The sequence below is a fragment of the Orcinus orca genome, chromosome 12 (genome assembly GCF_937001465.1).
Source record: "Orcinus orca chromosome 12, mOrcOrc1.1, whole genome shotgun sequence".
Taxonomy (NCBI): Eukaryota; Metazoa; Chordata; class Mammalia; order Artiodactyla; family Delphinidae; genus Orcinus; species Orcinus orca.
The window spans coordinates 62,379,483-62,392,240 of NC_064570.1; positions in this window are offsets into that span (position 1 = coordinate 62,379,483).

Here is a 12,758-nt window from a genome sequence, read left to right on the forward strand (position 1 = left end):
CAGGGTGCTACTCTCCTTTTCTTTCTCATTATATTAATTTATTAAAAAATATCTCTGAGCTGTGAACATTCTTTAGGTCTGATCAGATAAACCAAATGTGGCAAATATAGTTTATATTTTGTGACTTAGGTCTCATCTTTTAGCATTGCTATTTAAAACTCATCTCTTAATTTCTCTCATCCCATTTCCCTCTATAATGGCATTATGACTGAATACTTTATCTATAATCATTGCTTTGTATAATTTATATAGTATTTGTTGTCTTGAATTATTTAATACTTTAAAACATATATATCTCATATAATGTTTTCCCCCTAAAGAAAGAATCTTACATGCTATTTAAAAGCATTCCAAATGTTACTTTCCTTCTGCATTTCTTTTTATTATCTTCAATATTTGATCTCAAGTGCATTGCCTAATGTTTTATTCCCTGACAAATAATTAAGATCATAATGTTTGTCAAAATATGTCAGAACCAGAGGGAGGCTTGTAAAAATTTTGAAGTTCTTGTTCTTTATTGTAGACAGTGATTGCATTATTTCAAAAAAGAAGGCAAAAGTGGTCTCACTGTACTTCTGGTCTCTCCTATTTAAACTCGTATTTATTTCTCCACTACCAGACAGTAATCCTTTCCCTCAAATATTCCAGTATTTTAAAGTCATTTTTATCTTCTTCTCTATTAGAAATTTCTTTCAGGAGAAGAACTGGTACAGTCATTTACTACATGTATAATAACTTAGAGGTTAATTGATGAAAAAGCAGCCCAGTGATAGGAATTTCTTTCCTTTCACTGTACTGTGTCCGGACCAATGTCCCAACGTGCCCTAGAAGCTGCTTCCACCAGGGTATTTCGTTTCCCACCCTATCTCTGCCCACTGGGTGGTCCTAACTGCCATTTCTCAGATTAATAGAAGGGGAGTAAAAAGGAATCGCAGAGCTTCTCAGCAAATAGCCCGTCTTTAGCTTCTGGTTCTCCAAATGGGATTCAGTGCCAGCATAACTGACCCTGTGTTTGAAGAGGACATGGAAATGAATAAAACAAGATTCTTGAAATGTGCATCGTTTAAGGAGAGAATCAGATGTGGAAGCACAAAAGATAATGAGGTCAACATGATAATGAAGTTCTGTACAAAGTGCTTCACTTGCAAAAATGTAGAATTAAACAATCTTTTGGAGGTGATAGTGTGGGGAAGGCTTCACCAAAGAGATGACATTTAAAGATAGTAGTATTGGATATGAAGACGTCCATGTGCTGCTTGAGCAAAGATGTGGGTATAGAAAGCATAGTTTGTTCAAGAATAGGGTGGAAAAATGCTTATAGGAAGCATTAATATGTCTCAGAGAGTGAGCTAAAGCTAAGCTAAGCTTTCTGCACAAGCCACACATGAAAGTTCTAGAATTAAATTTTGCAGAGTTTTAATTTTATCATAATGTAGACTACAGAGAGGTGATCTTGCGTTATCCAACTGGAATCAGGAAGAATTTGGAGAAGCCATTTAGGATAATGTTTAAACACTTGGGCTTTGAAATCAAACAGAGCTGGATTAGAGAAATAGCTCTATCATTCACCAGTTGTTTAGGGTAATGGATTTAAACTCTAAGCTTCAATAACTTATCTGCAAATAAGGATAATAATATTACGTACCTCATAGGGTCCTGTAGTAGTCAGTGAGATAACATGTTAGAATCTGATAATATTCTGTTTGAACATGGGAAGTGTTCAATAAATAACTATTATTCTTTATCTCCATAGATAAAATGCAGAACAAGGTCATTTCATTGTATAGCTCGATTCATTTTGTAGTAGGCTAACTTTTTACTTAAGTTAGTTTTGTCTGCTGGTGTCAAAGGAACAGCGGGTTAGCCAGGGGTGTAGGTCAGAACAGAAGGTGCATACACCTGCCCAGCCACTAAATGAATCTGTCTTTGTGGGACAAGTGTTGGCAAGCAGACTCAGTAGTAAGAAGTCAAGAAGTAAGGTGAAATCTGTATATCTCAAGCTCAGTTCTCTCTCTCTCCCTCCCTCCCTCCCTCCCTCCCTCCCTCCCTCCCTCCCCCTTCCTCTCCCTCCTCCACTTCCTATCTCATGTGCCCTTTCACACTTCACTTGCTTTCACTCCAAACCTGTTATATCAGATTAAATAGCTTCTAAATTAAACTCATTTTCTAACCCCTACCACACTTCTACTGTAACACCCAAATAACTCTGCTCAAATTAGAGAATTTAAATCAACAATATATATTGACCATTAAATCCTGTGGATTAAACTTTCAAGTTCTTACTCCCCTCCTCCTCCAGCTCCACTCTAGTTGTTGAGCCACCAATGCTCTTGTTTAAGTAATTTCAACGTGCTTCTAACTCTACTAGTTTATTTCTAGTGCTTTAATCTTTTTGTTTCTAGTGTTTTAAATCTTATTCTTATCACACTCTGGTATTTTTGTTTCCTGAACAGTTTCTACCACTAGTACACTCATGGAGGGCAAGGCATTTTTTATCTATATATTTGCAGTGTATTTCCTAAGCCAAATTGAAGAGAAGGGGATTGACTTGCGTCAAATGTATATAGTGAGGTGACAATACTGATAGTATAGCTATAGACATGTCAGGGAGTTCTAGAAAAGGTAATGGGTAGGTGCTCCAGTGGGACCAGGGACAGAAAGGCTGACATGGAAATGAGGTTAGAAGAAAGTTATGTGATGAACCAAGGAGACTAGGCAATTAACAGAGTGCTCTCCCAACGTATACTGAAGACCTGGGCTGCCTAGATTCAAATTCCAGCTCTTCTGAGTGTTTAGTTCTGTGATCTTGGAAAATTATTTAATTACTCTGTGCTTCAGTTTCTTAAACTGTCCCAGCAATAGAGGATTATAATAATAGTTACAGAAGATGATATATAAAAATGGCTTAGAGCAGTATTACAGAAATGTTATTCTTATTATTGGGAAAGGTTGATAGCAAGGCATCATGTAGAGATCTAGTATTAAAGAATTGGAGTAATGTTATCAAAACTGTGGCTTAGCAAAAGGAACAAAGAAAAGACTCAATCATGAGAACTAAGTTTCTAAGGTCAGTGGTTTTGGAGAAGCACAAGAAAAAAAGCCCAGGTGCTAACACTGGATCTAATTTGGGACAGGACCAAAACTACAAACAGGGACCTGTAAAGGGAAAATTGTCAAATGGTCCCTGAAATGAGGAGTAGAATGGTGAAGTGACAGGATACTAGAAAGGCCCTTAAAGATGGTTTGGAAATATAGTCAGACTTTAAAAACATATATGGGGAAAAATGATTATCTGAGCTTCAGACAAACAACTGATAAGTGAATGTTTACAAAGAATTTCATTTAAAAATTGTCTATTTTTATCTCATTTAGAATGATAAAATTATCTACTTTCTGTTTTTAACATTCAGAAACAAAATGAATTCCAGTAGACTTGACATATACAGATGATAATTTAAATTGCTAAAGAGTGCTAAAAATTTAAATTATACATTCATGATAGTCAATGTTCCACACCACTCCACACCACTCACAGCATCTACGTGAGGTCAAACTGGCCATAGAAGCCTTCAGTTTTCTGTTTCTTTATGACACCAGTCTGGATCTTCTTTTGCCCTTTCACCTTCTTTCCCAGTTAGAGGCTATCACACCATACCAGAATATTTTCTATTTCTTTCTAATTATGGCCATCAAAATAAAGTATTACAACATAAAGTTATGTGCAAGGAGCCAGCTGAGTGTTAAAACTGTTCATTTGCCCAAAACCCTGTCAGAGAGTTCTCAAAGGCAGTGTGACCTCCCTCCAAAGGGCACAAAGGATGAAGGGAGCATCTATTCATGCTTTATGCTATTGCCTCCCAAATTCACAGTGGCTTGGAGGAGCAGAGTAAAAGAGGGAAAATGAGAGCAGCCACACCTAGTTAGAGTGGCTATACCCTTTTTCTTACTGCTCAGAGCAGTACAGAGGTCACAATAATCCAAAAGAGAGCTTCATGGAAGGGGTGTCAGTTCCCTAAGTCAGAGCTAAGAAAACAGTTCTAGTTTACTACAAGAGGAAGTAATAGGGGGACAAGTAGTAGGAAAGTTACTATCCGATTAGCCCTTCACATTTGTCTCAGATCTGACCTTATTTAATATTGTCAGCAAAGTGGAATTTATAATTCATCTATAACTCAAAATAACTGATTCAATAAAATATATTGAATAATGCAAAAAAGCCTGTTTATATTGTTTTTCAAAATTAAAACTTATCTAAAACATTTTTTTTACATTTTTGTTTTATACTGTAGGAGGTTTTTATTCTATAAGTGAATAATGGTTTAAAGTGTCAAATCTAAAATTAGCCTAACTTCTTCCTGAGTATTGAGAAGAGGTGAGCCAATGGAGTAGTTTATGAGTTAATAGAGCCTACGCTTTAGAATTAATGAAAGAAAAGAAACTACTCACTGGTCCATATAAAGCAGAATTGTTCTAGTATCAGCAATAAAGCAGTGACATAAATATAAAAAGACCAAAATAAGCTTTTTAATGCACACTGCTCTCTCTCTGTTGTATAATTTTTTTCATTGCTTCTGTATCTTTATAATTGGACTAATCTTTTTTGACATTAATAAGGATGCATTTAAATTCTAAGTCTGGCATCTTGACACTTTCAGAGGACACTTAGGATGAAAGCCACATAAGTAGCTAAATTAATTAATGTATATCAATTTTTCTTGATATCCTTCATTTCCCACCCCATCTCCTTGATGGTTGGTTATAGCATTTAAATGTTGATGTTTCTCCATAGTTCATATCCAAAGGCATTAATGAACTCAAATTGCTTTTCACATTCTCATTTTTAAGGATTTATGGTAGGATGAAGTAGTAACACATGGTAACTTCCACCAGCCTGTAGTACCAGCTGGTGGTGCTTGGTTGTTAAATAATCACCCAGCTTTGCTTTTTTCATCTGGAGAAAGGAGGATTAGTAATACATTTAACATAAGAATTTAAAAAATAATAATGATAAGCATAATGTCCTTGATAATATCTATAGAGGAGTGAGGTTAATCATCACTGAAAATTTTTCATATTCTCTGCGGATTGGTTAAACTGATGAACAGCCAATAACAAATTTGCACAACAGTTTAGCAGGTGGACTAAGAAAACATACTAGTGGGAGGAGATGAGGTCATTAGAATACAAGTTAAGAGTGACTATGGGCAGTGTACTAGAACACACCACTTGAATTATATGCCATGGGTATTTTTATAACCTCTGCTGTATTACTAACTTAAATAATACAAGTTTATTTTTTGTTGTTACTGAATATTGGCTTGCTTTTCTTGTTCGTATTTTTCCAGAAGTTATATTAATTCAAATAATAGTTACTTGAATAAAACTTTATAAAGCATTTCCAAAAGTACCCACACAAACTAATATGAACAATATCATCAATATTCAGTTTTACAGATACGGCAGCCAACGCATAGGAAAGTATTTCAGTAGCAATTACAAAGTCAATCAAAAAGCAGAGTCAGGATAGAATACAGTCTTCTGAAACAAACCCCTCATTCTGATGACACTCTGCTAAAAGGAATGGAGTTAGAGACACAGATCAGTCATTTATTAATTACAAAATATCTATGATTTTTGTAATTTCTCCTGAATGCAATGGTCCTTATTTATGCTTCTTATATATCTTTTGTATAAATGATTTCATTAATTAACATGTGTTTGTCAGTTCATAATTAACAGACTACTTTTTGTTTTTTCCCTAGTCATAACAGTATACATTGGGTATGGCCACCTGATGGGTAGAACTGTACTCTACACCACTCACTACAAGCCAGTGGTTCAGTTGGAACCAAGATAAAAACTTCACAATTTATTTAAAACAGGCAATGTAATTTCCGTTAAAAATCAGTCCTGTAAAGGTATTTCTACCCCAATTCTTAGCTCTTACCCTATAAACAAATTAAACAATAAAAGAATTCAACAACAAAAAGTCATTTTCAGTGAAAGGAGGAATAGTCAAAAACCAAAAAGTGTAAAGAGTAATTGTAAAATGCAGTAATATTAATCAAATCAAGGGAAGAACTTGAAAAGTAGAAACATGTCATAGTAGGAACATGACCCTGAAGGTTACTGAGCAAAACAGGAAAAAGAAAGAAGCACTGGAAGCAAATATATTACTATGTGAGATCTATCTAAACACAAAAATATTTGACATATCAATATTTGTAAATGAGATTCAGTTGTTTTGAAAGAGTGAATGCTCTCATATTTGATCAAAAATAAAAGCTCCATCCCCTGCCATATGCTATATAATTACTTGAAAATTAAAGAAAAAAAACTATTTGGTAAATGTAAATCAAAAGAAATCAATAGTGATATTAGTCTTAAGAGGTCAAATTTAATACAAAAAGTATAAACTGAAGCAAAGAACTTTACAATGATAAACTGCAAAAATCTACAATGGAAACATATTAAGAAATTTTCTGTATGGATCAGAATTTAGAAATCAGACATTTCCGTGAATACAAAAAGGAATAAACAAAATAATTGTAGGAAACAAACTCAGTCTATTACTGTTTACATAGGCATAAACAAGTGAAAATATTGAGAATATTAATAACACTTAGAATACTGTAAACTAATAGAGAAGGAGACATAAAATTCTCTTTATTTTACTTTGGATCTTTTCACACACACATACACACATAAACACACACGCACACACCTTCAAATATATTTTATGCGTTGAATATAAACAATGTGCTTTCATTTCTCATGCCCATGAAACATGAAAACAGACCCTGATAAGGTCTGTTTATACTTCAAGAAACCCTATAAAAAACAGAAATAGTACATACTGTATTTTCTGGTCATAATGCAATGAAATCACAAGTGAGTATACATGAACCCTAATGTGAACTATGGTCTTTGGATGATAATGATTTGTCAGTGTAGGGTTCATCAATTATAACAAATCATACCAACCTGGTGGGGAATATTGATAAGAAAGGAGACTGTGCATGTGGCGGGCGGGGAGAGGAGAGGGGCTATTTGGAAAATCTCTGTACCTTCCTCTCAATTTCACTGTGCTCCTAAAACTGCTCTAAAAAATAAAGGGTGTTAAAAATTAGTAATATCAATCACCTTGAATTTACAAAAAATCCAAACAAAAACATTCAAAGCTCTCTTTTTAAAAATTCCTGTTGGCAGAGTGAAAACCAATACCTAATTTGCATACTGTCTAGAAAGAAGTATAATAAAAACACAACGTATCAGTTCCTAGGCACACAGTTAAAGAAGTTCTCAGATGAAGATATATGCCCTAAACACTTTCATTTTCTAAATAATAAATTTAAAATAACAGACTTAAGCATTCAGCGAAAAATGATAGAAAAATATGGCTGAGATAAATATAAGGAAAGGTGGAAAAAGTATTAATAAAGATGGAAGAGAAATAAATGAGTAATTTAAAAAATTAATAAATACAAAATAATAAAATAGTAAATCTATAACAATCTATAACCTTTTTTCTTAATCAAGAAAAAAGGTGAGTGTAGAAAGCACATAATTAAAAATAGAAATGCCTAAATAATCAGGATAAAGGGACACGTCAGAAATAATTATAAGATGATAATTTGTTAAATACTGTTCAAATAAATTTGGAAACCCTGGATGAAGTAAATAATATTTTGCAAAAATATACCCTGTCCTTAATGTCCAGTATAGCATCAAAAATTACTGGTTCTTCAAAAGTAAACCAGTATAACCATGAAAGAACTGAATGTGGGAGGAGATATTTGCAATGCAGACTAATATTAAGATTTTATAAAGAATTCACAAATCTACATGGAAAAGGCTGAAAATCTAATAGAAATATAGGCAAAAGATTTGACTATTACCTTTGTAAAGAGCATATCCTTCTGGATAGTGAACATATTGTTTAACATCATTAGTCATCAGGGAAATGCCTAGTTAAACCACAATAAATTACAAATATGTACCAGATGACTATTTGTTGGTGAGGAGGCAGTGTTGATGAGGAGGTAGGGCAACAAGAACTCTCATACACTCCTACTAGAAGTGTAAATGGGTACAACCACTTGCAAACACTGTCAATATCTATTAAAGCTGAAAATAAGCAAATCCTGTGAACCAGTAATTCCTCCCCTATGTATACACACAACAGAAATAGATAAGTATGCACTCCCAAAGATATATACAAGAATATTTATAGCCACTTTAATTTAAGACAAGCAAAAATTGGAAACAACTTAAATGTCAATAAACAGGAAAATATATAAATATATTGTGGCCAGTTCATAAAATAAGTAAGAGTGGTGAACTCATGCTTCTACACATGGTGATAAAAAGAAAAAATAATTCGTGCTACTAGCAAAATCTTGGATCAATCCTAAAAAGTATGGATTTTAAAAAAAGCCAGACGCTGTAATTTCAATTACACAAAGTTCAAAAACATACCAAAACCCTTTATGGTAGTAGAAATCAGAATAGTGGTTACCTTTGGGGGCATAAATGAATGGCAGAAGGCAAAGAGAGACTTCTGAAGTGTTGCTAACGTTCCATATGTTCATCTGTGTTATGGTCATATTAATGTGTTTAACTTATAAAAATACTTTGAGCTGTAACTGAGATTTTCTTTATTTCAATGTTTTTTCCAGAAAAAAAAAATTTAAAGAACACTTTTAAAACTTTAAGAAAAAATGAATAACCCAACAGAAGGATAGTTACAATTTATGATTAGGTAATTTGCAAAAGCAGGTAAGCAAATGTTTCTTTCCGGAGAAATAATATATAATTAAAATTATAATAAGATAGCATTTGTCCAGTTTCTGAAGATAAAAAATAATATGTCAAGGTTTTATGAGTCTGTGGTGGAATGACATTCTAATATGTGCCTATTGACTATGTAAAAGAGCACAATATTTCTAAGGAAAAATGTGGCAATATATTTAAACCAAACAAAGTAAAACGTAAAATGTCTGTATTCATGAGCTAATTATTTAATCCTTAGCTTTTTATGCAAAGATCAAATAATTCAAAGAAAGATGTTAGCACAAGAACTATGTAAGAGAAAAATCAAATGATAAACTATAAAAATAAGTTACGATATAAAATATCTGTGCTTTTCAAACATTAAAACATGTTGAAAATAATATTTAATAACACTGGAAATAATGAAAAATATTATTAATTGACAAAATAAGTTTATAAGATGGCATGTATGATATGAACCTTATTTCCGGGGGAAAAGTTATATGCATATCAGCACACCCCATATCAAGAAAGACATATCAAAATTATAATTATCTTTCGTTAATTTTCTATATTATGTATTAATTAGTAGTGTATTAAGCAGAAAATAATTTTATCTAAAATACATATTTGTGCAACTAGATCTAAGTGTAAAAACACACAAAGTCCTGAAAACTTGGGTCCCTGGCACCCTGTGATTTTGTTCAGGGAATGGAGAGGATGTATTTGAGCATTCACTGATCTTACTTTTTATGGTATTGTTGTTCTGTGTTTCTAGTGCTTAACTGGAATGCTTGGCACATGGAATATTGTCTAAGTTTCGATCCCCACTCACCCGGTATACTGGGTGTTCTTCTGCTGGACACACCAGCGCAGCCATTTTCAGTAGTCTTATTATTTCTTTATGTCCATGCAGGTCTACTGCATGATTTTCTGTTGAGATTCTGAACAGACACCACTATCATTAACCCAGAACTGCTATCAGTCATAATTTATTACAACCTTGAACTCACTTGCAAATATAGGTTAAACATTTTTCAGCTTTCTGTGAATGATATCTCAGAGTAAAACCTATGAGACAACCTTGGGTGCATTCCTTTATTAGTGACAGTTTCTTATCTCAGTCAAAAGAGCATTCAGATTATTTAGGAAGTCAGTTCTATTTTAATAAACAACGTTTATTGGCCCCTCTAGACCTTGAAATCATGTATGATGACTGTGTCATAGAGTCTAACTTCTATAAATATTCCTTGTCATATTAAAAAGTAAGGAATGGAAATTAACATTTATTAATCACCAAGCTCATGTCAAGCACAATGCTGGACACTTCTTATTGTGTAAAAATATTTCATTCTTATAATGACTCTTGAGAGGTGGGAAAGATCATTTTTTACTGAAGACAGAAAAGTAAAGCTCAGAAAAACTAGAGGATTTCAAAATGATTAAAAAAAAATAGTATGTGGCAGAACTGGTATACGTTTGTGCCTAAGTCCAAAGATCAAATGGGCTATACTGGATAAACCTACATGTGCTGAGAACCTAAAACTTCCATCGGGAGGCAGCACAGCATAATAATCAGGACCTTCTGCTCAGGATTCAGACCACCTTAGTCTGAATGCTGGTTTCAACACAATGGCTATATGACTTAGGTAAGGAAAATTATTTAACATCTCTTAGCACTACTGTCTGGGTATAAAAGTAGTTTATACTCTGTCAGGTTATTATAAGGATTAAATTAATTTATCTAATTATCACAATTAATGAAAATAATTTAGTAGTGCATGATACATGGTAAACATTTAATCATTGTTAGCTATAACTCTGATTTTCTTTCTTATTATTACTATTAGCCAATTCATTTTTTACGATAAGCAGTACCCTGATTTATTTAAAAAAGAAGGTGGAATCACCTTATGACTTGCTCTAAACACAAGAAATTCAATAAATATACTAACTGAAATAATTTTCTGTCATTAAGTACAAATGTTATAAACTACTGCTGAAAGTTTTTCCTCAAGTTCGTTGCTGTACTTATTTATGCTTTTGAGAGGGATGAAGTAGTAGAGTTCTATTAATTTATTTTTTTAGAAATAAAAAAATATTTAGAACAAATTTACACATCAAATAAAACATCTGTTGATTAGTGACTTAGTGAAGATTTTCAACATCCTTCAGCACTGAAATTTTCACCATGGCTTTTTTAAGAATTTAGTATTTCAACCTAATAGGACTCAAATTTTTTTTTAATTTCCCTCAAAAAGTTTATTTAATGTTTCACAATTTCTTACCATGTATTACATGAAGGAAATTGGCTAAACACATGATGTTTCTTTGTGAAACATTTGTTGATAATTTAAAAGTTAATTATTTCAAACTTATTTCTTCCCAAATGCACATGGCTGCTATAAAAGAAGACTGACATAACTTCTCATATATAAGATTTCTTTTCCTTTCTTCTTTGTCACGGGGTTTACACTTTTTGAGGTACTTTCTAAAAAACCATTTGAGACTTTCTATCCGAATGAACACATCTGAGTGGAAAAACAGCAATAAAAACAATAGAAAATTATAGCGAGTTCAAAGTTGAGAGACCGGCTCACTTTTTGTCCTTACCTTTGCCTAACAGGAACTTAGTAAAAAATCATTTAGTGTTTCTGTGCCATTTACAAAAGGTAAATAAAGATTTCTAACATTATATTTCCTCAAAATTTAAATGAAGATTTATGGCATTATGCCCATTGTAGGGTTCAAAGTCCTTTGAGACACATAGAAACAAATATAAGAATTATTCATTTGTTCATCTAATAGATATGTATCAGAACCTACCATGAACCAGGACATTTCTCAGCTCTGGGACAGCAAAGAGCATATTCTCCATTCTTGCAGCATTGTGTACTGAGTGAAGAGGATGAATAGTCAATAAATTACAAATCAACAAAGTAATTTCAGACTGTGGTTAGTTTTATTAAGAAACTAATATTGAATGATACTGAAGAAGGGAAATAGCTTTATATTGCCTCATGGTCAGGGTTACTTGGATTGAAATCTGAGATCTAAGAAACAAGTCTGCTACTTGAAGATCCAGGTTAGAACAGGGGTCCCCAACTCCCAGACCATGGACCTGTAGCGGTCCATGGTCTGTTAGGAACCGGGCCGCACAGCAGGAGGTGAGTGACAGGCGAGTGAGCGAAGCTTCATCAATATTTACAGCTGCTCCCCATCCCATCGCTCCCATTACCTCCTGAGCTCCACCTCATGTCAGCATTATGGAGAGTTGTATAATTATTTCATTATATATTACAATGAAATAATAATAGAAATAAAGTGCACAATAAATATAATGCACTTGAATCATCCCCAAACCACCCCCACACCCTAGTCCATGGAAAAATTGTCTTCCACGAAACTGGTCCCTGGTGCCAAAAAGGTTGGGGACCGCTGGGTTAGAGTATTCAAGACATTAAGGAAGAGCCTCTGTGTAGAAAAGGAAGAAAAGATGTGTGTAGTGTCTGAGGGACAGAAAAAAGATGGTATGGTCAAAACATAGATACCTGGACAAAATAACTGGAGATGAGGTCTTGCAAAGATCTGTAGAGTTTTCATTTTAGAATTTTCAGCAGTGTACACTAGGTATCATTTTCCTTTAAAAAAAAAATCGCTCTAGCTTCACTTTGAGAATGGATTATATTGAAGAAAAAGGGAATAAGGGAATTCTGTTTTTGTGGTTGTGCAGGTAAGAAAGGATAGTGACTTAACCCATGGAGGTTACAAAGGTGATGGAGATAAGCAAGAATGAGCTATAGTTTGGATGTAACCCATGGTGAATTGAGTATCAAAGTGTGAGTGATATAGAGAATGCCTACCTTTTGGTTCTGAGTAACTGGGTAGTTGATGTTGTCAGCCACTGAGGTAGGGCGGAAGAGTTTGGTGGAACTAGTGTTCTCACTTTTCACATCGTCACTTTCACATCATCATCACTTTTTATC